This window comes from Nycticebus coucang, chromosome X (genome assembly GCF_027406575.1).
Source record: "Nycticebus coucang isolate mNycCou1 chromosome X, mNycCou1.pri, whole genome shotgun sequence".
In the NCBI taxonomy this organism is placed as follows: domain Eukaryota; kingdom Metazoa; phylum Chordata; class Mammalia; order Primates; family Lorisidae; genus Nycticebus; species Nycticebus coucang.
This window is the reverse complement of record NC_069804.1, coordinates 147,342,824-147,349,559: the sequence shown is the minus strand read 5'-3', so window position 1 is coordinate 147,349,559 and position 6,736 is coordinate 147,342,824.

Sequence of the window (6,736 nt, the reverse complement as noted above, 5' to 3'; positions counted from 1 at the left end):
TAATGTCTAAATATTAAGGGAGTACATGAGTTTTTGTTACATGGATGAATTATATAATGCTAATGTGGGCGTTTTAGTGTGCTCATCACCTGAGTAGTATACATTGTACTCAATGGGTAAGTTTTATCCTTCCTCCCTTCCCACCATGCCCCTTCTTAGTTTCCAAAGTCCTTTATACCACTATATAACCACATTTACCCATTGTTATCTCCCACTCATTACTGAGAACATGTGGTGTCTGTTTTCAGATAAGGTGATATTAGAAGTTTCATTTTTATGTGTTAATTTGAGATGCATATTAGATAAATTAGCAGAGATATCAAGTTGGCAGTTGCATAGAAGAAGTTGAAGAGAGTATTCCTAGCTGTACATATTAATTTGTGAATTATTAGGATATGGATAGTGTTCAAAGCTATAGGACAGATGAGACCACAAATAGAGTGATTATATATAGGGATGACAAGATGTCCAAAGTCTGAGCCCTGGGATGCTCCAAAATTAAGAGATTATAGGGATGAAAAGGAGACTGAGAGGATCAACTTACGGAATAAGAGGTAATACAAGGGCTTTGGGACATACAAGATGAGTGAAGGTGATTGGAAAGGATAGGTGTTCAACTGTGTCAAGTGGAATATATATTCTATACAGTAATGTTGTTTATATTTTTAAGAAGTGTGGCATACATTACCAGAAATGATAACCATATAATAATAGTAGCCTATTTTTTGAGTACTTTGTGTGTAATAGGCAGTATAATTAGTGCTATGCATGCATAATTTTATTCAGTTTAATATTTCAATTTTATAGATAGATAAAATGATCTCTACAAAGAGTAATAATCTCAAACCATGCTTTGATCTTTTTTCTAAAACAGTTTCAATGAAACTTTAAGTCTAGGCAGGCACCTGTAGTCACAGCTACTCAGGAGGTTGAGGCAAGAGAATAGCCTAAGCCCAAGAGCTGGAAGTTGCTGTAAGCTGTGACACCATGGCACTCTACCGAGGGTGACAAAGTGAGATTCTGTCTCAAAAAAAAAAAAAAAGAAAGAAAGAAAGAAAGAAAGAAAGAAAGAAAGAAAAGAAAAGAAAGAAAGAAAAGAAAAGAAACTGTGTCGGGATTAAAGATGGCAGCCGAGTAACAGCTTCCCTGCAACTGGGCACCGTGAGTCTGGGGAGATAAGACTCCAGACATATCTGGCTGGTGGTATCTGCCTATAATCATCCCTTTGAGGATAAAGGGAGTAAGCAAGGGAATTCTGGACCCCAAGAGGAGGACAAAAACAGTGGGAAACTGGCAAGTGGTTGCGTGTGTTCGATTGACCTAATCACACCGGCAACCATAAGTACAAGCAGCAGTGAGACTGCAAACCAGAAAGGCCTTACCTGTGAACTGTTTTGGTGTTTCTGGACTTGGCCCTCAGTTGAACTGCCTTGGGGAGAGCTTGATCAGGTGTGCAGAGAACTCTGGGCATTGTCTGGGGCCCCAGACAGAGCCACTGAGCTGGGCTGCAGGGAGCCATTGTGTGAGAGAACTGCCCCGGCAAGCTCTGCCCTCAGGGTCCCAGAGCAAGGATCAGGAGGGACCTAGTAACCTAGTGACCGAGCAGCCTAAAGGTGGGGACTGAGCTGCCTTACAGCCTTAACCCTAACGGACAGAGTAAGATGGTTTTGGCACACTGGAGGCTCGGGCTGTTGCCCTGGGTAGAGTGCCGTGGTGTCACAGCTCATAGCAACCTCAAGTTCCTAGGCTTGGCGCTGCCTGGACCTCCATAAGATCTGTGCCATGACCCCGCACTAACCGGGCCTCCACATACCCAGACCAGGAACTGCAACCCTGCGTCCCCCCTCCTTTGTCCTCCCAGCCTCCACACTGGCCCGCTCATCTGGCCAGGGATACTGGTAGCCACGGGACCTCTGGAGCCCTCAATGCCTCTGTGCAGAGCCCTTCTCCTGGCCAGAGACTGCTGGAGCATTGGGCTCTCTGTGCCAAAGTCACTGGGTGCCAGGCACTCCCAGAACTGGGCGCACCATCTCCCGCCCTGTTGCTGGATCCGGGTGTGTCACACGCTGGAGCTGCTTCCACAACCAGAACTCCCTAGCTGGAGCACCCCAGAGGAACTACGCAGGGTCACTCCCTACAAAGATCAAGCAATAATAGAGTGATCTCGCTGGGATCTAATCTTGGAGAGACACCTCCCAACTCTGAGGACAGCCATAGGCAACGGTAAAAAACAATCATGAGGCGAAGTCAACAGAAAAACCCTGGCAATATAAATAATCAGAGTAGATAAACTCCCCCAAGGATCAATTGGGCAGACACAGCAAAAGATCCCATGCACAAACAAATAGTAGAGATGTCAGAAACTGAATTCAGAATCTGGATAGCAAATAAGATTGAATTAGAACTCCAAGCAGTAACCCAAAAGATATCTCAAGAATTCAAAGACCAAATGACCAAAGATTTTGACACATTGAGACAAGAAGTTGCAGCCCTCAAAGATCTGAGAAACACGGTAGAACCCTCAGTAACAGAATGGAGCAAGCAGAAGAAAGGATTTCTGACACTGAAGACAAAGTTTTCGAACACTCCCAAACTCTCAAAGAGGATGAGAAACGGAGGGCAAAAACAAATCAGTCTCTCCGAGAGCTCTGGGATAATTCAAAGAAAACCAATATTCATCTTATAGGGATCCCTGAAAGCAATGAAGTGGCTTCACAAGGCACAGAGTCTCTTCTCCATGAGATTATGAAGAAGAACTTTCCAGACATGCCAAGAGATTCTGAAATTCAGATAGCAGACAGTTTCAGAACCCAAGCATGACTCAACCGGAATAAGACATCTCCCAGATACATCATAATCAATTTCACTAAAGTTAATATGAAGGAGAAAATTCTGAAAGCTGCCAGATGAAAGAAAGTCATTACCTACAAGGGATAAGAATATTAGAATAACTGCAGATCTCTCTGCTGAAAACTTTCAAGCCAGAAGAGGATGGTCATCGACTTTTAATCTCCTAAAACAAAATAACTTTCAACCCAGGATCCTGTACCCAGCTAAACTGAGTTTCATTTATGATGGAGAAATGAAATACTTCAATGACATTCACATGTTGAAGAAATTTGCCATAACTAAACCAGCTCTCCAGAATATTCTCAGACCTATCCTCCATAAAGACCAGTGTAATGCTCTACCACAAAAGTAAACTCACCCAGAAAATCTTGATCAAATTCCAACTTCCACAGTTGCAAAAGGATTAAAAATATCCACTGGACTCTCGACAGGCTTATCAATATTCTCAATTAATGTGAATTGTTTAAACTGTCCTCTAAAGAGGCACAGGTTGGCTGACTGGATACAAAAATTCAAGCCAGATATCTGCTGCATACAAGAATCACATCTTACATTAAAAGACAAATATAGACTCAAGGTGAAGGGATGGTCATCTATATTCCAGGCAAATGGAAAGCAGAAAAAAGCAGGCATTGCAATCCTATTTGCAGACGCAATAGGCTTTAAACCAACCAAAATAATTAAGGATAAGGATGGAAACTTCATATTTATTAAAGGTAATACCCAATATGATGAGATCGCTATTATTAATATTTATGCACCCAACCACAACACACCTCAATTTATAAGAGAAACTCTAACAGACATGAGCAACTTGATTTCCTCCAGTTCCATAGTAGTTGGAGATTTTAACACCCCTTTAGCAGTCCTGGATAGATCCTCCAAAAAGAAGCTAAGCAAAGAAATTTTAGATTTAACCTCAACCATTCAACATCCAGACTTAACAGACATCTACAGAACATTTCATCCCAACAAAACTGAATACACATTCTTCTCATCAGCCCACAGAACATACTCTAAAATTGACCATATCCTAAGCCACAAATCTAACCTCAGCAAATTTAAAAAAATAGAAATTATTCCTTGCATCTTCTCAGACCATCAAGGAATAAAAGTTGAACTCAATAACAACAGGACCTTGCATACCCATACTAGAACATGGAAGCTAAACAACCTTATGCTGAAGGACAGATGGGTTATAGACGTGATTAAGAAGGAAATCACCAATTTTTTGGAACAAAACAAAAATCAACACACAAATTACCAGAACCTCTGGGATACTGCAAAGGCAGTCCTAAGAGGGAAATTTATAGCACTGCAAGCCTTCCTCAAGAAAACGGAAAGAAAGGAAATTAATAACTTAATGGGACATCTCAAGCAACTGGAGAAGGAAGAACACTCCAACCACAAACCCAGCAGAACAAAAGAAATAACCAAAATCAGAGCAGAACTAAACAAAATTGAAAACAAAATAATTATACAACTAATCAATAAATCCAAAAGTTTGTTTTTTGAAAAGATTAATAAAATAGATAAACCTTTGGCCAACCTAACCAGGAAAAAAAAAAGTAAAATTTCTAGTTTCATCAATCAGAAATGGTAACGATGAAATAACAACAGACCCCTCAGAAATTCAAAAAATACTTAACAAATACTACAAGAAACTCTGCTCTCAGAAATATGAAAATCTGAAAGAAACAGACCAATACCTGGAAGTACGCCACCTACCAAGACTTAGCCAGAATGAAGTGGAAATGTTGAACAGGCCTATATCAAGTTCTGTAATAGCATCAACTATACAAAATCTCCCTAAAAAGAATAGCCCAGGATCAGATGGCTTTACGTCAGAATTCTACCAAACCTTTAAAGAAGAACTAGTACATATACTACTAAACCTCTTCCAAAATATAGAAAAAGAAAGAATATTACCCAACACATTCTATGAAGCAAACATCACCTTGATCCCCAAACCAGGGAAAGACCCAACAAGAAAAGAAAATTATAGACCAATATCACTAATGAATATTGATGCTAAAATACACAATAAGATCCTAACAAACAGAATCCAACAACACATCAAAAAAATTGTGTACCATGACCAAGTCGGATTTATCCCAGGGTCTCAAGGCTGGTTCAATATACGTAAATCTATAAATGTAATTCAACACATAAACAAACTAAAAAATAAGGACCATATGATTCTTCCAATTGATGCAGAAAAAGCTTTTGATAATATCCAGCATCCCTTCATGATCAGAACACTTAAGAAAATTGGTATAGAAGGGATATTTCTTAAACTAATAGAGGCCATCTACAGCAAAACCACAGCCAATATTGTATTGAATGGAGTTAAATTGAAATCATTTCCACTTAGATCAGGAACCAGGCAAGGTTGCCAATTGTCTCCATTGCTCTTTAACATTGTAATGGACATTTTAGCCATTGCAATTAGGGAAGAAAAGGTGATCAAGGGTATCCACACAGGGTCAGAAGAGATCAAACGTTTACTCTTCGCAGATGATATGATCATATATCTGGAAAACACTAGGGATTCTACTACAAAACTTTTAGAAGTCATCAAGGAATACAGCAATGTCTCAGGGTACAAAATCAACACCCATAAATCTGTAGCCTTTCTATATACCAACAATAACCAAGCTGAAAAAACAATCAAGGACTCTATTCCTTTCACAGTAATGCCAAAGAAGATGAAATATTTGGGAGTATACCTAACAAAGGATGTGAAATATCTATACAAAGAGAACTATGAAACCTTAAGAAAAGAAATAGCTGAAGATGTTAACAGATGGAAAAACATACCATGCTCATGGCTGGGAAGAATTAACATTGTTAAAATGTCCATACTACCCAAAGCAATATATAATTTTAATGCAATTCCTATTAAAGCTCCATTGTCATATTTTAAAGACCTTGAAAAAATAATACTTCGTTTTATATGCAATCAGAAAAAACCTCGAATAGCTAAGACATTACTCAGAAATAAAAACAAAGCAGGAGGAATCACTCTACCAGACCTGAGACTGTACTATAAATTGATAGTGGTCAAAACAGCATGGTACAGGCACAAAAGCAGAGAAGTATATGTCTGGAACAGAATAGAGAATCAAGGGATGAATCCAGCTACTTATCGTTATTTGATCTTTGACAAGCCAATTAAAAACATTCAGTGGGTAAAAGATTCCCTATTTAACAAATGGTGCTGGGTAAACTGGCTGGCAACCTGTAGAAGATTGAAACTGGACCCACACCTTTCACCATTAACTAAGATAGACTCTCACTGGATAAAAGATTTAAATTTAAGACATGAAACTATAAAATTACTTGAAGAAAGTACAGGGAAAACTCTTGAAGGAATCGGCCTGGGTGAATATTTTATGAGGAGGACTCCCCAGGCAATTGAAGCAGTGTCAAAAATACACTCCTGGGACAATATCAAACTAAAAAGCTTCTGCACAGCCAAGAACATAGTAAGTAAAGCAAGCAGACAGCCCTCAGAATGGGAGAAAATATTTGTAGGTTATACCTCTGATAAAGGTCTAATAACCAGAATCCACAGAGAACTCAAACGTATTAGGAAGAAAAGAACATGTGATCCCATCTCAGGGTGGGAAAGGGACTTGAAGAGAAACTTCTCTAAGGAGACAGACACACAATCTACAAACACAGAAAAAAGCTCATCATCCTTAATCATCAGAGAAATGCAAATCAAAACTACTTTGAGATATCACCTAACCCCAGTAAGAGTAGCCCACATAACAAAATCCCAAAACCAGAGATTTTGGCGTGGATGTGGAGAAAAGGGCACATTTCTACACTGCTGGTGGGAATGCACACTAATACGGTCCTTCTGGAAGGATGTTTGGAG